This window comes from Erpetoichthys calabaricus, chromosome 7, assembly GCF_900747795.2.
Source record: "Erpetoichthys calabaricus chromosome 7, fErpCal1.3, whole genome shotgun sequence".
Classification (NCBI taxonomy): Eukaryota; Metazoa; Chordata; class Cladistia; order Polypteriformes; family Polypteridae; genus Erpetoichthys; species Erpetoichthys calabaricus.
Window position 1 is genome coordinate 26478517 of NC_041400.2, and position 25742 is coordinate 26504258.

General features: G+C 38.6%; 1 protein-coding gene across 6 annotated transcripts in view; it reads left to right on the forward strand.

The window, feature by feature from the left end:
• LOC114654395 (UDP-glucuronosyltransferase 2A1-like) overlaps positions 1 to 25742 on the forward strand; it is a 149494-nt gene that overhangs the window by 66643 nt on the left and 57109 nt on the right. The gene's annotated exons all lie outside the window — the stretch shown is intronic.

Sequence of the window (25742 nt, forward strand, 5' to 3'; positions counted from 1 at the left end):
CCATAAGAAGTGACACCCAAAGCCACATATTCTAAAGTGAACATCAACACCTTCACACTAGACAGCATAGGTGTCAGCATTGGTGGATCTCCTTACAATAAAGCACTATTAACCGTTCAACTGCAGAAAAGGAAACATATTAACAGTGACTGCAATCCTCCTTATTACTTATCCATATTTCGCATGCTGAGAAAGAAACAAGTCATGAATACACGGTCACGGGTACAAAACGAAAAGGAAAGGATAACAGGAACAAACACACGAACACGAAAGAAACAACAAAATAGACGGCTATGCAGCATAGGTGGATCTCATTACAATAAGGCACTATTAACCGTTCAACCGCAGAAAAGGCTCCATATTAACAGTGAGTGCAATACTCCTTATTACTTATCCATATTTCTAAAAGAAAAAATGTCTCGACTCCAAAAACGCAAAGCTAAACTAAAGCTTCTAACTAACGATGTACCTAAAAGTAAAAACTTTATGAACTGCATTAGATCCTACAATAGTTCATTTCCTGTTGCATCTACCGGAGTAAATATCAGGCCACCAAAAGGCAATGGCCCATACTGCTTTCCCATATGTGCACAAATACTGCATCGCATTGGAACAGTGCACCCTGAAACAAATCAACAACGCAAATATGCACAAATCTACATCCTAGATCCACATGACGCAAACTATCAATCAAAGTGCTGCATCGCAACAGGCACGGATTCAAAACGAAACACCTCCCGTCTCAGACATACGTTAATGGCAGCGAAGGCTACAACGGGCTTCTCACACAGCACAGGCAAATCGATTACAGCTCCAAAACAACACGTCCCAAATACTACACATGCAACAACGCGCCTCTCAAACGGCACAAGCAAAACATACACCAGGAAAATTCATTCGGATTAATGAATGTCATTTGCAATCATTGTCATTCAGTTCACTTCCCTGAAGAAACAACTGGCAATACAAGTTATACATTTACACGTTGTTGTCAAAAGGGTCAAATTAGACTGCCTTCTTTACATTCATATACTGAATATCTACAGAGGCTTATAACTGACGATGTACCTGAAAGTGAAATCTTTAGCAACTACATTAGATCCTACAAATCGGCATCCACTATGAACATTAACGGTGGCACTGCACGTCACATCCGTCTTGAAAAAATGTTGTTTATTGATGAATGTACAATGTCATAAAGTCACTTACTCAACACCATTCATAAACTTCTACAAACGTTTATGAATAATAATATTCGATTTGGAGGAAAGGTACTTTTATGAGGAGGAGATTTTAGACAGTGATTAGCTATTCTTCCAGATGCCATGCACTCAGCTATTATTCAGTGCACCTTAAAATACGCAGACAATTGGCATTGCTTTCAAAAGATACAGTTAGTAAAAAAGATACGATGTCCAGAACCACATCATAACAATTGCTTATTACAACTGAGAGATGGTACACTCACCAATACAGATGGACTTCAGCCACATATTATTACAATTCCTCAAGCCTTTATCTGCGACGACTTAGTTACAGAGAGATTTGGAACAGCAATCTCATTAGACCGAATGCCCCTTTTAACACAACGCACTATATTATGTACAAAAAATATTGATGTGGAAAACATAAATACCCAAGTCATTCCATTACTTCCTGGAGAGACACAACTCTTTCTAAGCTCTGACAAAGTTGACTCTGATCACAACAATAACCATCTTCATTTACCTTACAAGTTCTGAGCTGGAATTACCTTTTACACTTAAACGGCGTGTACAAAGAAATTTTCAAATAAACCTTTACACTGTGCCACACACTTTATTGTTTGCTTTCTATTTGCATCATCTACACCGTCACACTATTCTATATCTCATTCATACATCACGCTCTTTATCATTCCCAACACCAGGGGTTGGCGAGCGAAGCGAGCAGGGGGCGGAGCCCCCTAGTATCATTAGAAAGGAAAAAAAATCACCATTTAAGAATTACCTTGCATGGCAGAGTTAAAACATGTAAAAGTCATATTAAATAAGACCTGTTATTGGCAAGGAATGTTTTGCAATTAAGCAACTGGGTGGAACAAACACCTGAAGCCGCTGTGGCTCTCCAGGACCAACATTGATCACCCTTGCTTTAAGCTAATCTGCACAATTTTGGGACAATCCGGAATTTGTATCTAGTAAGAATTAATTTGATCTTTACATTTTTTGTTGACTTACAACGTTTATGATGCTACTGGTTACATTTCATTTTCGTATTTAAATTGCAGCACAAGCAGGTCAATTGACTTGCTCAGGGTCACACACAGTGTAAGTAGCGGGATTCTGAACCCCCAACCTCACAGTTTGAATTAACCAGTACATTACACTGACTACAAAATGTTCAAATTTAATAAGGTCAAATATAAACCTGGATACATGTAAACATAAATTTCATATTTATAATCATATTAAGCCAAAAAAAAAACAAATTATCTAAGACACTAATTCAATGTAATTTGAATTAGTATTTTTCTCAGTTACTATAGTACTGACCTGCACAGTGTCCGCCGCCGTTTCCATTGATGTTTCACACAATGAGTTCGCACAAAGGTTACCAAAGTAAGTAGAATAAACAGTCGATTGGGCGGAAGTACCGCGTTAGCTACAGAGGACGCTTCAGCAATGGGGCCTGCAGTGCGAATCTTAGCCTTTTTTTTTTTGCTACAGTTATTAGTGTCCGAGCCCGCCCTGGCTGGAAACGTCCTGGTGTGGCCCACTGAGCACAGCCACTGGATTAATATGAAAGTCATTTTGGAGGCGCTGGACAGCGGGGGACACAGTGTCACTCTGCTGCACAGTTCGACGTCTCCGCACTTTAACAATACCGGCAACTTCAAGACGGAGAATTTCGAGGTTTCCTTTTCACTGGAATCTAGTCTTAACCTGGTAAATGACGGGTTGAATATATTCTTGAACGAAACGTCTTCAATGCAATTTACTTTGAAGATGTGGGATTTTATTATGAAAACAGCGGAGCTCAATAAGCAGATGTGTGACGGTGTGCTGCGCAACGAGGAGCTGCTGGACAGACTGCGTCAGTCGCACTTCGATGTTCTTCTTTCGGACCCAATAATGCCATGCGGAGATTTAGTGGCAGATAAACTTGGAATTCCCTTGATCTACACGTATCGGGCCTCTTTCGGAAACAGCAGGGAGAGACTATGCGGACAGTTGCCCGCTCCCCCCTCCTTCATGCCCTCTCTTCCTAGCCTGAACACAGACAGGATGGGTTTTCAGTTGCGTATGAAGAACTTCATGTCTTACGTGGGTGCGGACCTGGTTTTTAAAGAGTGGTCGTTTTTAACTTGGGATTCGTATTACCAAGAAATCACAGGTAAGATCAGATGATCACATTGATGAAGTGTCGCTTTTCTTTCGCACAGTCACTCATTTTTGGAACATCACGGATTAGGCTGACTACATCAAGTAAGTAAATGTACCGGTACGCATGGTGTAACAGGAAGGTCCGTTAGGAGATTTGGTAAGCGAGTTTTAAATTTGGAGCATTTTTAATCACATTGTCAAAGTGTTTTATCACAAATGTGTGTATTTTATCTGTCATTTTCAAATATATCAATAATAGCAATGGAGTTCCACTCTTAAAAATAAAGGTGCCCGAGTGGTTCTTTAGAGTGATGCCATAGGGCAGGGGTGCTCAATACATCAATCGCGATCGACCGGTAGATCGGAAAGGTAGTGCAAATTGATCGCGTTGCATTCAAAAAAAAATTTTTTTAGATGTTAGTCTATCATATATCCTCCCTATGGCATTTGCCACTTAATTGACATACAGATCTATTTTCTTCTAAGACACGGATCAAACGCGCGAGCTGCTGCAAAACTCCGGCTATCTAAGTGATCTAGTTAGCCTTCTAATTTATATCGACTAAAGAAGCGATATGAAAAAAAATTGGTAGGGGGGACTGGACATGTGGAATTGGAAGAGGAATTTTTTTCTCACAATGTCACAATCGAAGTGCGTTTGTCTGATCTGTCAATATATTGCTATTCCAAAGAAGGAAAATGCAGAAAGGCACTTTCGAACGGTTCATAAAAACTACGAAACTGACTTCCTTCCGAAAAGCGATCTGAGAAAGGAAAAGGTGAGGGAACTAAAATCGCAGTTAATCTCACAGCCGTCATTTTTCACTCGGCTGAATTCAAAAGCAAGGCAGACACCGAAGCATCGTTCCGGGTGAGTCACTCGGTCATTAAGCATAAGAAGTCTATCCAACATGGAGAGATGATAAACGAGGCCTTCGTTGAGACAGATGGCTAGGGGAAAATTCCTGCTGAGATTTCGAGACCCCTGGCCGGAGATAAAGGAGTCTCTCCTTGTCATTAAATATACAGAATACAAACAACTTAATAACGATCAATGGCTGTTAGACTAGGTATTTGCTTACCGATCTGACCAACATGTTGAATGAGCTTAATATACAGCTACAAGGAAAAGACAAAACCATGGTCAGTATGATTAGCTCAGTTATTGCTTTCAAACGAAAAATGCAGCATCTGTCCTCAAACCTGCAGCGCAATTATTTGGGGAACATCCAAAACCTCGCGGCAGAGCTGGAGACGCGATGGAAGGCGTGTGCGCAACTTGAGAGCATACGCTACACAGAGCAGATTGAAAGTTGTCTTTACTTGAGCCGATCGCTACATTTACTGCATGTGCCATCCATCCATTTAGGGAAGATGTTGAGGGTGATTCACTCGCATCAAAAATTGCAACACTGTTTCACCTAAAACTCCTCTACAGTGGAGGATGAGATTTTGACACTACAGGATGACATTCAGCTGAAGTATGGGGCTCATGGACAGTTTTGGAACTTAAGCATAAAAGAAAAGTACCCAAACATGAGGAAATGTGCTACCTCCTTGACTGCATTATTCGGCTCTACTTATTTATGCGAGTCAGCCTTTTCCCACATGAAGATTATTAAATCCAAATACTGTAGTGACCATAAATGTATTGACTTGTTATTGTGCCATAAGGGTTATTCAGTTATGCAAGGTACGCCAACATACATTTTATATATAAAGTATACTCAGTGTAATATATATATACAGTGATCCCTCGCTATATCGCGCTTCGCCTTTCGCGGCTTCACTCTATCGCGGATTTTATATGTAAGCATATTTAAATATACTGTATATAGATTTTTTGCTGGTTCGCGGATTTCTGAGGACAATGGGTCTTTTAATTTCTGATACATGCTTCCTCAGTTGGTTTGCCCAGTTGATTTCATACAAGGGACGCTATTGGCAGATGGCTGAGAAGCTACCCAACTTACTTTTCGCCCTCTCTCTCTTGCGTTTTCTCTGATCCTGACGTAGGGGGTGTGAGCAGGGGGGCTGTTCGCACACCTAGACGATACGGACGCTTGTCTAAAAATGCTGAAAGATTATCTTCACGTTGCTACCTTCTGTGTGCAGCTGCTTCGTGAAGCTTCCAATACTTAAAAGCTCGAAGGGCACGTATTGATTTTTGCATGTTTGTTTTTCTCTGTCTCTCTCTATCTCTTTGCTCCTGACGGAGGGGGTGTGAGCTGCCACCTTCAACAGCTTTGTGCCGCGGTGCTTCGCATACAGCCCTATTGATTTGTTTGCTTTCTCTGTCTTTATGACAGTCTCTGCTCCTGACACGCACTCCTTTGAAGAGGAAGATATGTTTGCATTCTTTTAATTGTGAGACAGAACTGTCATCTCTGTCTTGTCATGGAGCACAGTTTAAACTTTTGAAAAAGAGACAAATGTTTGTTTGCAGTGTTTGAATAACGTTCCTGTCTCTCTACAACCTCCTGTGTTTCTGCGCAAATCTGTGACCCAAGCATGACAATATAAAAATAACCATATAAACATATGGTTTCTACTTCGCGGATTTTCTTATTTCGCGGGTGGCTCTGGAACGCAACCCCCGCGATGGAGGAGGGATTACTGTATATATAAAAGCATTTTTAATGTAGGTCGATCATTTTGACCTGGTCATTTTAAAAGTAGCTTGCAAGCCGAAAAAGTGTGGTGTGCCTGGTTCCAGAAAGAACCTTTTGTTTATTTAGATCCATGAATAACCACAAATTGATAACAGATTTGTGAAATGCCAATAAATCATGATTTTAAAAGGACTCTTCTTGCATACATCCAGTAACAAAGGCTAAGTTCAGGTTTTCCTACCTACCTGTTTTCCTGCTAGGTAGCCTGCCATACACAAAATATTTCATTTTGATTTTCTACATATTAGGATGTTCTTGTATTTCAAAACACAAAGAACCAACTTTATATGCAATGAACACTTCAAAGAATGGAATGGTGCTTTGTCAAGCCAAATACTCAATGAGGAACCACACAGCCCAATAAAGAAGCATAAAATGCCATTAGACACTCTTAAAAGTAATGTTTTTTTATGTATTAGTAGTGTACCTAAAACTTGTTTTTTTTTATTTTTATACCTTTTTACTGTTTGAGCCAGCTCAAGTTGCCTTGATTGACAGCAGGTTCAGGCTCATGTGATGAAAAGATTCTTGTGTTATTGTTAATTGGCAGATGTGGAGGGCCTGTGGGCAACTCTAGTTTACATTTATTAACATATAATATTCTTCAAACTCATTTTTCAAAGTTTTATCTGTGGATCAAGTTAAAATTGTTGGCTGCTTACAAACATAATCGATAGCTGATCACTGTGGAAGTCTGCCAGCAAAATACAGTGTCAGAGAAGTACTGACTTACTGTAATCTTTGTGTCAGGGATTATTAAACTTTTTTATCTGAGGAGCCAAAAACTGGGACCAGTGGTGGATCTACATTTTTGGGGCCGTGAAACTTGAACTATTGTAGAGGACCCTTCGCAACCAGCAACGAGGTCAGGGTAACCACTGTTATATTCTTCATCATGGTTGTTCAAGGATAGATCACCACAAATATTTTAAAATCTAACCACTGCATTGATTAAAATTACTATAGTAGTGAATTACACTATCATTATTATTTTTAAAACTCCTTCTCATACAGTAGACACCCAAATAAGCAATGTGGACTAAAGTCCCTTCTGGTTTCATAGCAGATCCGTCCCTGACTGGGATCAAAGAAGTGTGTTATTACCATAATGAGAGAAGAACATAGACAAATAAAAGTGACTGTATAATAAAAACAGTTAACTGTTTTTGTTTCCATTCCAACATATTTCTTAAATGAATGTTACTAAAAAAGAAAAGTGGGCAATAAACCTATTGTTAATAAAAATAATTATTCAGAAAATAGATTTTTGAGGTCTGTCACTGCTAGTGCATAAGTTTGGTGAGATTTAGTAAAGCTAAGGGACATGAATGCTTTCTTACTTAACCTAGTCACTTGAATCATGGAGCTCTATAAGAAGAAAAGTAGTAAAAAAAACAATTTAATGCTGTTTCTTTACCTTGTCTTTAATAACATTATTATTTTTAAATAAGGCTTTCAAATGAGCTCCACCATAATCCTTTTGAATGGGTCTGGTAATTGTTCAGCATATGCTAGTTTTCATTTAATAGTTTAATACATTGAGTACAAAATATTGAGTCGCATATCTACATTTTTCTTAGAAATGTATGCACACTTTTTATTTTTTACTATTGATAGCATAAATCTTGGCAAAGAATTCAGTGAGCACGTTTGTCTATTTTGAAATATTTAATGCTGATGACTGACACAGTGCTAAATGTCGTCTGCTCTACAGCCTGTCTAATCCTTTGCTGTTTTCTGCTGTTCTCATTGATCTAAGAAACACATCCTTCGTATTAACAGTACATTAAAATTTATCAAACCACTTTTAAATCATGTTAAGAGAAGGAATTTGCCCTTGCCAATCCTCTCTGCTACAGTCTGTTACAGATATTAGTTTCAATGTATACCGTAACGGCAAACAAGGTGAGACACCGACCAGTTGTACATGACTACTGAAACTGCATTTAGCATAAAACACTACCGCGGCACCACATGTACTTCCACTATACTGACAACATAAATCTTTACATCTTTGTGCCTCTCACCAGTTCTTTTCTTTTCAATATTTCAATCACTGCAGTTCCTTCACCTCTCAAGCCCATCTGTCATTCCTTGCTGTCTCCAACTCTCTTATTTGAGTCTTTGTTTGTTAATCATCTCAGTTTGACTGTTTCACAGGTTGGTGTCATGGGGAATTTTATTTTTAAGAACCATAGAAATGGTTCTCTGTGATGCATCAATAGTGTTATTTCAGATATTACTACCATAAACAGTACGCTAAATTGAGGACTGTATATCAATCATCACAGAGATGACACTTAGATTTGGGTTATTTTACTACAGTTCATGTGATTACCCATCACAAACATGTCAGTAACCCAACAGATTAAGAAACACTGCTCTAGATAATACAGCTGTGAGATTGATTTTAGTGTAAAAGAAATTCTGAGTACATGTTTAGTCAGTGTAGCATAAAGCAGGGGTAGGCAACGTCGGTCCTGGAGTGCCACAGTATGTGCAGGTTTTTGTTCCAACCCAGTTCCTTAACGAGAACTCAATTATTGCTGATGAAGCACATATTGCTTAAGTGACATTTTAATGCTTCATTTTAGTGGTCTCGCTTGTTAAGGTTCTCCAACCTTAATTGCTTATTTCAATCTTAAACTGCTGCATTCAGTGTTTTAATTGCTCCTTATTAGCAATAAGATGTAAAAGACAAAGCAGCCAGCAGTTCTCCAGCTAGCTTTTTTCCAATTACATCTGTGTGTGTTCATCATGCACGGTTTGATTTAATAAAACACTTAATAGAAAAATGTGACAGACTGAAAATGATCTATTTTAGGCTTCAAATCATTTGGATGATATCCTTGGAAAGGAAAAAAATCTACGATATAAAAGCCTTACATTGCACAGACTAACAAGCCATAAAATTAAATAAGGTCTGAGATTGGCAATGATTGGTTTCTAATTAAGCAATTGGGTTGAATGAAAACCTGTAGCCACTGCAGCTCACCAGGACCGACATTGCCTACCCCTGTTTTACATCTTATTGCTAATAAGGAGCAATTAAAACACTGAATGCAGCAGTTTAAGATTGAAATAAGCAATTAAGGTTGGAGAACCTTAACAAGCGAGACCACTAAAATGAAGCATTAAAATGTCACTTAAGCAATATGCGCTTCATCAGCAATAATTGAGTTCTCGTTAAGGAACTGGGTTAGAACAAAAACCTGCACATACTGTGGCACTCCAGGACCGACGTTGCCTACCCCTGGCATAAAGTATGACCAAGACATCTTTTATGCATTTCCACAAAAGTTAAGTTGCTTTTATGTTATACTTTTACTGACATTAACATCAGAACCATATTGTTAGCATACTGTAGAATGAGGCCTTCCCCTGTTTTCATGCATACTGTGATGAATAGACAATATCATTACTACCATGTTGAATAAGTAAAGAATATTGTTAAGGAATCAAATAAATAAATGCACATGTAATGTCATACATTTCTTGTATGGTAACTCTCGTTCAACCCCAGCTATATCTAACCCTGCCTCATCCCATGTCCTGCAGAGAGGTGTACCTGCTTCAGCTTATACAACTGCAGGCGTTTCAATGCTCTGTTGTCAGGTGCAACTATTGAATGAGTGAAAGGAAAAACTATAAAAAAAAATATGCAAACTGAAGTAAACGCTCTCAGGGTAAAATTGAAACAGCAAATTAATAAGTTGACATTGATTGTTTATTTCTTTGTTTTAAGATGTTTGAGTTGGCATACTTCAGCAGTGCTTTTCATTGGGAGATTTTGAAAGTTCAAAATGTGTTGAGTGTGCTCTAGAAGAGGTATCTCAACAAAAACGGACACATCCTGACAAATTTTCTTGAAGAATAAGTGTGTAAAATTTTAAGAAAATTGGCACTCTGGGATCCAAGTTGTTACAGACAGAGAGACAGACACATGAGTATTGCAGTAGGTGCTTTTCACATTATATGAAAATACACCTAAAAAAGGCTCTTTGAGTTATAAGACAGAGAGCTTCACTATAAACTGCACTTCCAGTGAAGGGGACACCAAGTACCAGTGGCATTTCTTCATTTACTGCAAATTGGCCAACTCTCAGCAGGTGGCGGTGTTGTACAAAAGTTTAAAAAGCAGTAAACTTCCCTCACATGTTCACATAAGAGCCTCAATGTCTTGTCTAGAAAAATATATACTCTCTTGGAGTATGTGAAATTTTCTTTATGCCTGGAACTACTAACCTATTTCTGGGCTGCATGGGCCTACACCATGCAGTGTTCTTGGACTAACTTTGTTCAGGTGTGCACATGTGCAGTCTTGAGGTTTCAGTTCTGCTTTGGGGCTTGAAGAATAGCACCCTTAGAAGTGACTTTTTTGTAACACAATTTAAAGCTTGCATGAATTTCTAAACCTTGCTATATTGTACTATATGAAACACTATGTCTTTCAGTAGCAGCCTGAGGTGATTGATGTTTCCTGGCTCCTTCCATGCGACTCCAGTGATATTTCTTTGTGCTGTGAGACCCATTCTTGTATGTGCCTTGTATGTATGCTGCCATGAGCTCCAACCCACTCACCTGGAGTCACAATCTGTACTCGCTTTCCCCAAATCTGTTAGCTGAGCCAATCCAAGCCTGGCTCCTTCCCAAGATCACCAATGGGTTTAAGCAGAGCAACAGGTTTTGTAAGTGCTGCTGTTTAAGTACTTCATCTATCACTTTCAAAAACACATATACCCTCTCCATGACTCCTTCGTATAGCACGGCCACTTCTCACAGGATCTCTCTGTCCTGTCAGGCTGCAAAAGAATTTTCATGGCAAAAATGCCACTGCCCAATGCAGCTATATTGTAATATTCCCCCCAATTAACCCTTACCTTAACAGATGGCACAGCTTTCTAGCCAGTTAAAGTTGGTAGCAGTATTGAGCAGAAGGTTTGAGCTTTAGCTATAGAGTCCGTAATTAACTGACGGCAGTGTAAGAAAGTGTGGGAGATAGGAATTGATTAATTAAACTCATTCTTTGGTTTGGCCTTTGGCAATGGCAGTAATTAGACGGTTTGGTAAGTCTTCTACTTTATTCAGCCTACTTTCTCTGCAGATGGAGGTTTCTGGTCATTAGACTTATACAGTAATATGTTGATTAATGAAATCTCTTGGAACAAAGCTCCCTTATAATGAAATTGGCATAAAACATGCCATGGCGCATGTACAAATTTAAGCACCAGTCTGTTAGAGTGCTGTGGTACTGATTGTGCCACTTCCTTACACCAAACATTCCTTGTCTGGCATTAATATTGTGTGTACCGTAAAATGCAAAGTGCATTTAAGATAATGCAGGCTAACTTTATTACTCCTAGGGGAGACTGACTTTGAAACATTGTGTCCACTCCATCAACATGACATACATTCTAAATATTAAATAAATATAAAATTATGTTAAAAAAACATTAAAACCTAATCAATATCTAGCATATCATTAGACTAAAAGATCATGAACTTCCTTCCATTTCTCTGCACTTTACATTTTTAATTGACATTGGTACAAAAGACTGCATTTGGGGACTCAAAAAAGCATGCCTAATGGATGAAGCTGATACTAGGAGTGCAAAGTATGTGTGGGATCGGAGATGATTTTCTGAGCTTTTCTGAAGATAGCTTGTTCATAGTGTTTTTAAAGAACAGTTTTGACATCCTCCTATGATTTGTTCATGTCTGTCTGTCCAAATCCAGGTATTTTCGACTCAAGTTTGAGTGAGATGTTCCCAAACCAGCCTGAAATACCATAGCGTATGCTATTACCACATGTAAATAGAGAAGGATTATTTTTGTTCTTACCAAACAGCCTTAATTGTGAGCTTCTGAAAGAGTCTGCCAGTAGCTCAAATCCCAGCCATTTAGTAGCAGGTAGTAAACATTGGGACAACTGATACACAAGCTTCAAGACAATACACGGATTGTGAGTAGAATTGTGGGCTTTGACCTTATTTGTGAATAATGAAGTGACATCAAATGCTTAATATTTTTCAAAGGTAAAAGACCATTATAAACCTGTATAACCTACTTGTAGTTTAATTACCAGTTGTTTTTTATTTTTATGTTCCCAGGATAAGGTTCCAATCCATCACACGACTCACTCACACACCCCACATTCACATATAATAAAATATTCATAAAAATCTAAGATTTATAAGAAAAAGTTCTATGTCATTTTTTAATAATTAATCCTTAGGAGAGATAGTAGTGCTGTGTCATTGTGCGTCTGCAGTTAGAAAAACTAGGAAAAGGTTAATTCTAGACTGATAAAAATAAGGTTAGGGTCACAGCTGTTTAGTTTAAAAAAATTACAGCTAAGACACAATATTAATTTTATTACCAATATCATTGTTCGAGAGTTATTCACCAGCTGTCTGCAACTTTAAATTGAAATAATGCCAATTCAGAAAGTGGATAATTTTTCATTTTTTTATATTTTTTTTAATCTGATACTAATCACTCCATAGAAATGTTAAGTCCAGCACTTTGTGTATAAAGTAAAACAGCACTGTGACATGAACTGTGGCCAGTGGATGGCAGTGTGATGCCAAGGTTACCTACAGCCTTTGCACCGTCCGACAAAACAACAAAGGGAGGTGCAAACGAAAATGCATCGTGTATTTTCTTCAAAGAGTCCATGTTCAAATAAACAAAGTGTAATTCCAGTTGATCATTCTTCAATAAATAAATATTTTGATAAAATCCAGTGCTCAGTTAAAAGGTTAAAATCCAATAAATAAAAGTAATAAATTCATCTAATAAAACCATGGATAAAATCAATTAGGATTGGCCTTTATATCCTTTGCAGTGGTGCTCACTCTCTCCCTCGTCTAGCCCCCCTCACTCATCTCCTGGGTATACTCAAAAGAACAAGGCCATGAGCAAATGAAGCTCCCCACCAAATGCCCATCCCGACCACCTTCCTTCTTTGTCCACTGAGATGCGCCGAGCCCAACTACAGTATGTCTTCAGTCCACTAGATTCCTAGGAGCATTCAATCACTCCTGCTCTCGACTGTTCAGCAAGATCAATCCGGGCCGCCCCTGGAGCGTCTCTCACTCCGCTCCTTCATGGGGTTTCCCCGACTGCTTCACTGCCGTTCTTCCACAATGCTTCAAATTTAATCATTTCCTCTAGTTTCACCAGTCAGCCTCTCTCTAATTTTCTTCCCCCTCTCTCAATCCTACTCAGGGTCTTTATACTTTGTGGGTGTAGTTGCATTGCCTAAAAGGTCACAGAGTGTCAATGAGGTACAGCTGAACTTTCCCCATTAAACACCCCGTGGCCACACAGCATTGCAGTGACATTCACTCTCACCCACTAGCATAAGCCACACTTTTTTATTTTAAAAACTCGCACAACCACGGGCCCCATGCTGACTTTACCACAGGCACTACCTGCTTGTGGTTCAGACCACAACAGTTTTACTATAAAGTTTCAATTTTTACACAGAATAACAGCATAGAATTTTGGTTGCCTCCTGGAAAATTAAATGTATTATTTTGGTGTGGCGCTTTGGCTAGCTACATCTTGTGTTCTGCAAATGTATTCAAATTCTTTTCATGCCATATTATTATTAAGTTACAAAGATACATGCATTACTTAAATGCCAATTTGATATTTTGTTTAAACTGAGAATGTTTAAAATAAAGACTTCAGTGTAGAAGAAAGTTTGAGTAAGTGGAAAAAGGTGATTCATTAAATACACATTTCGACCTACTGTTGGCACCAATTCTCTTTTTATATGTCATTAACCAGTACACTTGTCAACTTGGTGCAGTGAGTGTTATTTCTTTTTCTTTAAATCTTTGTTGGTCAAGGTCTACTGCACTCAGACTGCGTGTGTCTTTGACTTTGTTTGTAATAACTCACTGTGGACCCTCCACAGCTTTAATTCCTTCACAGATGCTGCTGACTGGAGTTTTTTTTCCTCTCTTCCATTGCCATCTGGCTATAGTTCAACAAGTAATTAATGGACAGATACTGCTGGGCCCTGTTCACTATATGTTAATCGGTTTCAAAACACTGTTTTCTTGTCTGTGTAATCAAGTCTGAGTTTTTATGTACAGTCATCATATAAGTAGTGATTTGTTAAGTTTGTATTTGCATCTACCGTTGAACCTGTCAATTCTCTCTGCACCTTCATACAGTGAGGAGAGCTGTACAAAAATAAACTGAACTGAATTGTACATTTTAATACAATAAACAAATTTTAACTCCGACATACAGTGGTATATCTTATTCAGATTAAATTCAACATCTCCTCTCCCACCCAACAACAGAACAAGAAATCAGAAGATTTCAATTTTTAATATGAAATCATAATTCAGTAATAAGATTTTTTTCAAGGCTGTTATAGCAACACCAGTATAATTGGAGATTGCCAGTAACTGCAGTGCCACCACTCAGTGTATTCTTATGGGGCCTTTCACTGCAACGTTCAAGTCAATTTACTGTTTAATTATGAAGATATGGCAGATGACAGCAATTTTTATATACATTACTAGGGGGCTCTGCCCCCTGCTCGCTTCACTTGCCCACCCCCGTGTTTGGTTTACCGGATATACAATTTAAAGAGATTGTTATTTTCATGGGAATTGTTACATATGCATTATTTTCACTTTTACTTTACAAACTTTTATAAAAACAATACTTGTCCTTTATTTCCGGCCCGTGCGTGGTTACATCTCTTTCTCGCCAGACGTATAATGCTGCGTGCGTTGTGAAGGGGAGGAGGGGCTGAACGCACGCTAAGGATATGCCATCGGATCATCTCCTGTCTTTTTGCTGTTTGAGAGCTGCCTGTTCTGCTTGTCGCATGTCGTTGTTTTAAGAGCTGGGAGCACATGATGCTTGTCTGCCAAAAGCAATCCAACAACTGCTAGGTTAGATGTCTGTGGACTTGTTTTAAATGATGGCTCACTGCCTTGTCTCGCGTGATGTTGTAAAAACAATAATTGTCTTTTATTTCCGGCCCCGGGCGTTTTTAAATCTCTTTCCTGCAGGATGTGTAACGCTGCTCACGTGAATGGGGGGTATAGGATGGGGGGGGTTGGGGGCAGCTGCTGTTGCGCCGCCCTTCGATCATTTTAAAGCCTGTACAGCCGCTGTCCTTTTTGCCACTTCTTGTCTGTGCTGCTCATGTTGTGATCACTTCTCCGTGATCCTAAATCTACACCTGACCGAATTGTGTTTTCTTTGAAATTAAACTTGTCATTGCTTTAACTGTTGTGGGACCACAGATTCTCATAGTGTATGTTCCATTATTGTGTAAATCTACGTTTTGTGGATTGAATGTTGCGAACGCGAAAATACTTTGTTTTCTGCTCTTTGCCTTTTATTTCTGACCTCGCTTTGTCCTGCTATTTTTTCAATTACACCTTTTCCTGATGATAAATTTCCTTTTATTTGCACTAATGCAATCTTTTATTCATCGACGTTTCATTTATAACATATTGTCCTTTATACGCTTTATATGCACTGAGACCCCTGTATCTGTGTGTGCCTTTACGCTTCTGATTTTTTTTGCTGGCCGTCTCGCGGGTCTTTTGTTTGTCTTCCATGATCTTAACGTGAAGATCACATATCGTCATTCCCTCCCACAGGATTTTTTTTATAATAGAGAGATATAGATTACATGCAGCATTATATTTCTGAATAAACTAAGCAGAGAGAAGGAATCTAATATATCCACAAATTATTCACCTTAATACTGAGGTCACTGGTCTGCAGTAGAGTCTCATCTCAGTGTAACATTCTGTACTTTTAAGCATTCTGCTTTTACTTTTACCTGGTTGCTTGAAGCACATGGTAAATGTCCCAAGTTATCATGGTCGCTATGGTATATAAGTTTGTTTTGCACAGTAGTGTATTTCCTAACTTTGACACTCAATCTTTGGGTCAAAATATTCTAAAAGATTTGATGTAAACAACATAAATAATCAAATGTTTTTTCTGGTGTTGATCTTGGCTTCATTCTTTACTCTTTGTTTTGATCTTCTAATGCTAGCAATTGCTCTCTCTCTTTGTGTACCAAGCTTTGTCTCAAACTACTTTTTAGTATTCATCCCAAAAAAACTGTTTTAATTAATTTCTGCCATTCACCAATTAATCGGGTTTTGGTCACATCTGTACAACACCTAGTGTTTTATACATGACATACATTATTGTCATTTACATATTCATAGAAGTGGAGACCAGGGGCCTCATGTATAAACGGTGCGTACGCACAAAAATGTTGCGTATGAACATTTCCACGCTCAAATCAAGATGTATAAAACCTAAGCTTGGTGTAAAGCCACGCACATTTCCACGGTAGCTCCAACCCTGGTGTACGCAAGTTCTCTGCTCGGTTTTGCAAACTGGCGGCACCCAGCGTCAAAGCAGTGCTACTGTTCCTATGTTGTTACCCTTTCTTTTTTAGATCCACATCCCTGACGTGGCTTTATCATATACACTGAAACTAACTGCATATTGTTTTATTAGTTTAAGGCATCTGATTGTAATTAACCTGTAACAATATAATGGTCCAGGGAATAGCTAAAGTATTCCAAATACCATAGCTGCTTTAGTGTTGTTACTCTAACTGCACCTTCTTTTACTTCTTTCAACTGCTCCCGTTAGGGGTTGCCACAGCAGATCATCTTTTTCTATATTACTCTCACTGCACCACTCGGAGTATTTATATCACTGTATCTGAGTGGGGAATCACAGATCTACAGCAGCTGATCAGAATGAGAATTACCGGTATACAGCATCAAGCACATGCTGCCTCAGCCATGCTGTCTATTGAACTGCCGTCACATGGCAAACGCTTCAAAGCCTTTCCTGTACTGACCTCGCGGTTCAGAAACCATTTCATCCCAAGAACTATAAACGCACTCAATCAGTCCATCAAGTGCTCCTTGTAGAACTGTTTGTACTTACAAGTACAATTACCTCAACTTGCACTACAGTTATAATATTGCACAACCTAAGCCACTTTATAAAGTGCATATTTACATTTGATGACGATATCATTTTTAAGATGAAATGCAGCAAAATATGTTTATTATATTATACAGATAAAACTTTAACTTCATTTAAATAATCTATATTGTTAATAATTAAACATGTGAGGACACGGTGCCGCAGCGCTAGCGAGGAGCTGGTGCTCCGTTCACGGATTGTTCCTACCTCGCGCTGTATTCTTGCTGGTGCTGACGCAACACTGGAAGGATAGATGGATAGAATAATTAAACACGTACTACGAAGATATTTCAATGTTCCTTAAAAGTTTTGAAGAATTGGCGTTTTAAGCTTACAGATGGCTTAACGTCTATTACAGTGCTGATTGTATGGCGATTGGGTATTTGGAGAAAGGAAAGGAAGGACAGGAATTGGGGGTTAGCAGGTTTGAAAGAGACAGTACTGCTACAATAAATTATTCCATCGAAGGTCGCGCATGGCGCAGCAAGCATCTTGTGTGAAACATGAACAATCACTGTGCCACCGTGTTCCCATGTTTAATAACATGCTTTAACTTCTATCATCATGAAAATGATATCACGTATACATCTCAGTATTTTAATTATTCAGAGAGCTGTAATATTATGAATGTAATGGATTCTGTGTTCTGTCGGAGGAAGAGAAAGCCCAGAAGCACGTAGTGATTCACACACATAGAGCACATAGAAGATCAAATACAAAAAAGCATTTAACGTGCTACATTAGTTACGATGGGATTTGAGAAACTAGTAAATTAAACGATTTTAAGATGAAGTTTATAATGTTCTACTTTAATGACAAAATAAACTATGTGATTAAAGTGGTAATTTCAAGATTAAAGTTGACATTTCGTGCTTTTTACCCACTGTGTGCCTTTTTTTTTCTCTGTACCCTAATAAGCTTTCATATGACACTCAGACAGTGGGCTACGACTTGCCTTTTCATGGCGACTTTAATATGTGACAAGTTCTTCTTTTTTATTTCGGGCACTGTGCGACTTTGTGAACTTGAGCTTTCGAGTTTCTCCGACACACTATGTCACTCGATCAGCTTCCTTTTGTTGATTTATATCACTGTTTGTACCAATAAATAGTAAGTTTTTCCTTGCCTCCACTTGGTATTCACTGAAATTCTTCAATTTTCCCTCTTGCTTTTGCCATTCTCTTTTCACAGAAGGCTGAGCTTAAGGGCTATTTATATTGATTTGCATATTCAAAGAGGCGTAATTCTGGGAGGAGTTGCGGCGGGACAGCAGGCGCGTGCATGTGCGTTACTTTTCATGCTGACTAGGATTTATGTAGCAGAAGAATGTGGAAGTTGGCGTTCGCACATATTTATGCATCTGGATTTTTTTGTGCGTACGAACATTTCCACTTTTGTGCTTACGGCATGTTATAGTGTGAGTTCTACGCACGTCGTTATACATGAGGCCCCAGGAAGATTATGTGACTTACATGAATTCATGCAGTATGCCTCATTGAACCTGAAACCTTTTGGTATACTGTTTAGTTCTTTAGTCACTAGGCTTCAGTCACCTCTTGTCTTCTTTTCCTCTTTTTGTATACACAATCTCAGTTCTTTCAGGAAGTATCAGAAAAGCTCTCCTTAAAATATTCAGCCTAACAAAAGCTATTAGTTTTTTCGAGCAAGGAAATGGAGCAGTCAACATTTTGATCAGCAGTATATTCTGAGGTACATGATGCTACTTCATCTATTTTGTTTAGTTTAGCCAGCAATAAATAACTCGGGGACAATAAGGCCCCACACTGGAAAATAATGAGGGAAGGAAATCTCTAATTAAAGTAAAGTTTAAGTGTGATGGTTGAAAAGTGAAAATGGATCATGGCTTTAAAGGTAAGTATGCTCACCATTAAGCCTTCATCACAACCTGATTATTTTGTTTCACTGTTCAATCTGAAGCTACAGCCTGCTAACCACTTCAAGCAATCATAAACCCATAGATAACTTAAAAAATACCTACCTACTCCTGTTTTTTCTCCTCTTATGTAGTTGTGCAGTTCTACCTGTTTTTCTCTCCTGGTTAGATCCAGTTTGCCTCGTCTGTCAAGGCAGTAATAGACATGTTTGTTTGAAGTGTACAGTTTTTTTGGCAATCTATCACATGGGATAAACTTCATTTTGTAGAAAAAAACAGACTGACATGTTTCTTGAAAATTCCGTTTCATTTTGGCCATTTTGAGCCCACATCTGAGCTTTAGGAATACCAGTACCCAACTGAACAGAATAACAGGTTTAAGTAGTCAACAGGCTCTGCTAATGCAATTACAAAGGTTTTTCTAATAACCAGTTAGCATGTAAACAGGGATAAGCTAAGGGAGTTTACTATTAGGACACTGAAGTGATTGCTGCTGAAAATTGGGCTTTACAGCTATACAGGTGCTGGTCATAAAATTAGAATATCATGACAAAGTTGATTTATTTCAGTAATTCCATTCAAAAAGTGAAACTTGTATATTAGATTCATTCATTACACACAGACTGATGTATTTCAAATGTTTATTTCTTTTAATGTTGATGAGGGCTGGACGCATAAGGTAGGAAGGCAGTTAAAGAATGCAGCGAGAACTATTGCAGTGTTAGTTTTCTCTGTTGTTCAAGGTTTTCTCAGTGTTATTCAATGTTTTTACATTTAGTTTACCATTACGCTGTGCATTCTATGGTATAATTAACTATATTTGTGCTTAAAAACTAAAAAATATATATATTTACATACAATTCGTACGGTCTGGAACGGATTAATTGTATTTACATACAATCCTATGGGAGAAATTGCTTCGGTTCACGACCAACTCGGTTTATGACCAGAGTTTTGGAACGAATTATGGTCGTGAACCGAGGTTCCACTGTATCTTGATAATAAAAGGTATCAATTTCTATAAAAAAATCACAATTTCTGGGTGACTCCAAACTTTTGAACGGTAGTATATGTTATCTATTAAAGACCGGTAACATAATACATTTTTAAAATATTTAATATTTGATATTTCTTGCCTTACATGCACTCAGCATTTGTCCTAGGCCATTCTTTGGTATCTTTGTGTGTCTCAACCTGTCTTGGCTGGCACATCCTTTCTCAAATGTGCTCCTGTAAAGCCTGCTTCTCAGACTTTATAATTTTGAAGTGTGTTGCTTGGCTCCTGTCCACTTTTTGACTACCACCAATGGTAGACAGGCCCCATTACCCACTGTGAAAACACCATACGTATTTTTTCAAATACCTTCCATGTTCGAAGGCAACTCTCACTTCGTGTGAGCTGACCTCTCTTTCCTTATCTACCAAAGTACACAAAACATTAGTACTTGTACTCATGACAATAAAGAATTGAATTGAATTGAACATTAGGAAGAATATCTTAATCACTGCCTACTGTATTTATGTAGTAAAAAAAATAAGATTAACAAGCTGAGGAATGCTCATAATGCCCCTCCAGTAAAATCTGTCGTGTTAACAGAAAACAGACACAAAAGAGAAATGGGAACATGAGAACTTGAGAAGTGTGTGAATTTGTTATCACGAAACAAAAACAGCATTGCTAAACCTTATTAGGAGAACATTTTGGTTTTATCCAATTAATGAGGGGTTTTAATGTATTTTGCAAAACCTTCAAAGAAGGGGGATTTATTACTAAGGCATGTTCAATACAAAGTAAAACAATTTGTGAATGTTGTTGGTTCATTTTCCTAAATACAACCCCAATTCCAAAAAAGTTGGGATGCTATGTAAAATGTAAATAAAAATAAAATGCAATGATTTGCAAATCTCATAAACCCATATTTTATTCACAACAGAGCATAGAAAACATATCAAATTTTGAAAGTAAGATGTTTTGCTATTTCATGAAAAATATTAGCTCATTTTGAATTTGTTGGCAGCAACATGTTTCAAAAAAGTTGGGACTGGGCCATGTTTACCACTATGTAGCATTCCCTCTTCTTTTAATAACGGTCCATAAACATCTGGGAACTGAGGAGACCAGTTGCTGGATATTTCTGAGAGGAATGTTGTCTCATTCTTGTCTGATCTAGTATTCTAGCTGCTTAACAGTCCTGGGTGTTCTTTGTCGTATTTTTTTGTTTCATGATGCACCAAATGTTTTCAAATGTTGAAAGGTCTGGACTGTAGGCTGGCCAGTTTCAGCACCTAGACTGTTATACTACAAAGTCATGCTTTTGTAAGAGATGTAGTATGAGGTTTAGGATATGCAAGGCCTTCGCTGAAAAAGTCATTGTCTGGATGGAAGCATATGTTGCTCTAAAACTTGTATATACTTTTCAGCTTTGATGGTGCCTTTCCAGATGTGCAAGCTGCCATTTCCATAGGCACTAATACACCCCATACCATCAGAGATGAAGGCTTTTGAACTGAGCGCTGATAACTAGCCAGATGGTCTGTGTCCTCTTTAGTCCAGAGGAAGTGGCGTCCACGTTTTCCAAAAAAAATTTTCAAATTTTGATTTGTTTGACCACAAAACAGTTTTCCACTTTGCCTCAGTCCATTTTGAGTGAGCTTTGGCCCATTCTGGATCATGTTCATGTATGGCGTCTTCTTTGCATGATAGAGCTTTAACCTGCATTTGTGGATGGCACGGAGAACTGTGTGCACAAACAGTGATTTCTGGAAGCGTTCCTGTGCGCCATGACAGAATCAGGCCTGTTTTTAATGCAGTGCCGCCTGAGGGCCTGAAGATTATAGGCATCAATTATTGATTTTTGTCCTTTTTCATTGTGCACAGAGATTTCTCCAGATTCGCTGAGTCTTTCAATGATATTATGTAATGTAAATAATGATATATTCAAAGTCTTCGCAATTTTACATTGAGGAACATTATTCTGAAATTGTTCCACAATTTGTAGGCGTAGTTTTTTTCCAAATTGGTGAACCTATGCACATCCTTACCTCTGAGAGACTCTCCCTCTTAGATGCTCTTTTTATACCCAATCATGTAACTGACTTGTTGCCAGTTAACCAAATTAGTTGGAAAATGTTCCTCCAGCTGTTTCTTTTTAGTATCACATACTTTTCCAGCCTTTTATTGCCACTGAGGCAACTTTTTTGATAGATGTTGCTGCCATCAAATTCAAACTTCATGAAATAGTAAAATGCCTCACTTTCAATATTTGATATGTTTTCTATGTTCTATTGTGAATAAAATAGGGGTTTCTGAGATTTGCAAATCATTGCATTCTGGTTTTATTTATATTTTACACAGCTTCCCAACTTTATTGGTATTGGGGTGGTACATTCATACATCTAGTTTTTCATTTTGCCTGCCAAGCAAAGTTGCTGGATCATTCAATCTAGTTAGGGGTCACTGAAGGTGGTACCATGTGCAGTTGTGGTCACCACTCTACAAAAATACATTTAAAAGCTAAAATCTGTTTATAATACATTTTAACAGACACGGCTTAGTCAGGGTGCCATGGAAGCAGAGGTGGGAGCAAGTCACTCTTTTTCAAGTAACAAGGCTTTACACCCAAGTCCTAATTCAAATTCCAAGTCACCCCAGACAAGGCTCGAGTTAATTTTTAAGTCTTATATTTCAAGTTCCAAACAAGTCATAATGTATTTTTCACCAAAGTTAATGCTATTTCTTAAATTTACAGAGATCATAAATAATTTTTAAACATTTAGTATTACATTTCCAAACTTTAAACTCCATGTTAATACATGGATGAATAAAAAACAAAAAAATGAATTGCAAATAAAGAAGAAATGAGAAACAATTCTAAAAGTGCCACTCTGCTGTATGTAACCGTACAAATAGTGCAAACAAATTATCAGGCCTGTGTATTTCCCATAACATTAAATATATTTTTATTCAAAATGTAAAAGTATCACACTCAAATAGAAACCCAGACCTTTTTTAATTCTTTAAAAAGAAAAAAAATATATAACTTTGTTAAAATAAATGTCGAATAAGTATGACATACATAACACAAATTATATGTGTGGTGAGAATACAGATCCATCCATCAATCCTTCTGTCCATTTCCTTAGGGAGGTGGAGTCTAACTCGTCAATCACTGGGGGCAAAGCAGAAACACAACTGGACATGGTGTCAGTCCATCACAGGGTGAACACACACACACGCCAGTTTCAGCAATGCCAAATCACATAACCTGCATGTCATTTGACTATGGAAGGAAACCCATGTACATAATTAATATATAGATAGATACTTTATTAATCCCAAGGGGAAATTCACATACTCCAGCAGCACCTTACTGATACAAAAAACAATATTAAATTAAAGATTGATAATAATGCAGGTAAAAACAGACAATAACTTTATATAATGTTAACGTTTACCCCCCCGGGTGGAATTGAAGAGTCGCATAGTTTAGGGGAGGAACGATCTTCTCAGTCTGTCAGTGGAGCAGGACAGTGACAGCAGTCTGTCACTGAAGCTGCTCCTCTGTCTGGAGATGATACTGTTTAGTGGATGCAGTGGATTTTCCATAATTGATAGGAGCCTGCTGAGCACCCGTCGCTCTACGACAGATGTCATACTGTCCAGCTCCATGCCAACAATAGAGCCTGCCTCCCTCACCAGTTTGTCCAGGCGTGAGGCGTCTTTCTTCTTAATGCTGCCTCCCCAGCACACCACCGCGTAGAAGAGGGCACTCGCCACAACCGTCTGATAGAACATCTGCAGCATCTTATTGCAGATGTTGAAGGACGCCAGCCTTCTAAGGAAGTATAACCGGCTCTGTCCTTTCTTACACAGAGCATCAGTATTGGCAGTCCATTCTAATTTATCATCCAGCTGCACTCCAAGGTATTTATAGGTCTGCACCATCTGCACACAGTCACCTCTGATGATCACGGGGTCCATGAGGGGTCTGGGCCTCCTAAAATCCACCACCAGCTCCTTGGTTTTGCTGGTGTTCAGTTGTAGGTGGTTTGAGTCGCACCATTTAACAAAGTCATTGATTAGGTCCCTATACTCCTCCTCCTGCCCACTCCTGATGCAGCCCACGATAGCAGTGTCATCAGCGAACTTTTGCACGTGGCAGGACTCTGAGTTGTGTTAGAAGTCCGATGTATATATGCTGAACAGGATCGGAGAAAATACAGTCCCTTGTGGCGCTCCTGTGTTGCTGACCACAATGTCAGACGTACAGTTCTCAAGACGCACATACTGAGGTCTGTCTTTATATAGAATATATAGAAATATAATATACTGCCTATGATCGATCTAGACGTAGTGCAAGATTGTACTTCAGTAAAGTACTACTTTATATACCTCAGTATATAGAAAAAAAATCACCCCATTAAAAATATATTGTGTTGGTTTGCTGCCTGAAATAAAGGCACATCAAAAATATTTCTCTAGCTTTAGTGGACTGCAATCTTCAAGTCATTCCACAGATTTTCAATAGGGTCTGGGCTATGCCTAGGCCATGCAAGGTCATTCAGTTTTTTCTCCTTCAGCCCCTCTGTGGTCAACTTTGCTGTGTGCTTCAGGTCACTGTCATGATAGATTGTGAACCTTCTTCCCATTGACAACTTTCTGGCTGAGGGCAGCAGGTTTTCTTCAAGAATTTAACAGCATTTTGCCCCATCTATCTTTCCTTTTATCTTGACAAGTACCCCAGTCCCTGCTGAAGAAATACCCCCTCAACAGGATGTTACCACCTCCATGCTTTACTGGTGAGTTGTGGATGGTAAGCTGCATTGGTTTCCTCCAGATATACTGTTTGGCATTTAGGCCAGATAGTTTGATTTTGGTCTCATCTGACCATAACACCTTTTTCCATTTTGTCTCAGAATCTTCAAGGTGCTCTTTGGCAAAGCTCAATTGAGTGTTAATGTAGCCTTTCTTGAGGAGTGGCTTTTTTTCTGGCAACCCTCCCATACAAGCCACATTTGTGGAGCATTTGTGATATTGTTGTCACATGCACACAGTGACCACTGTTTGTTAAAAATTAATGTAACTGCTTCAAAATAGGCCTCTTGGTACTTTTTCTGACCATCTGCCATCCAGTTTAGAGGAATAGCCAGATCCGGGAAGGTTCCTAGTAGTACCAAACACTTTCCACTTCTTGATTATGGACTTTACTGTGCTCCTAGGGATTGATGAAGCCTTTATATTTTTTTTGTATTCATCGCCTAACCTATGCCTGTCCACAACTTTATCCCTGAGATCTTTTGACAGTGCCTTGCCACCCATAGTTAGTTGATTACTTTCAGTTGCATTTCTGAGCACTAGAATGCACTATGCTGAACTAATCAGAATAATTACAAGTGATCACACAATTATGATATTGCTGTTATATCTTTCACTTGGCTGTTATAAGTTGCATTGTGTAAATACAGATAGAGAAATATTTTTGTGTGTGACTTCATTTCAAGGTGGCACTAATGGCGCGCAGTAAGGAGACCTGGGTTCGCTTCCCGGGTCCTCCCTGCATGGAGTTTGCATGTTCTCCCCGTGTCTGCATGGGTTTCCTCCGGGTGCTCTGGTTTCTTCCCACAGTCCAAAGACATGCAGGTTAGGTGCATTGACAATCCGAAATTGTCCCTAGTGTGTACTTGGTCTGTGTGTGTGTGTGCCCTGCGGTGGGCTGGTGCCCTGCCTGGGGTTTGTTTCCTGCCTTGTGCCCTGTGTTGGCAGGGATTGGCTCCAGCAGACCCCCATGACCCTGTGTTAGGATA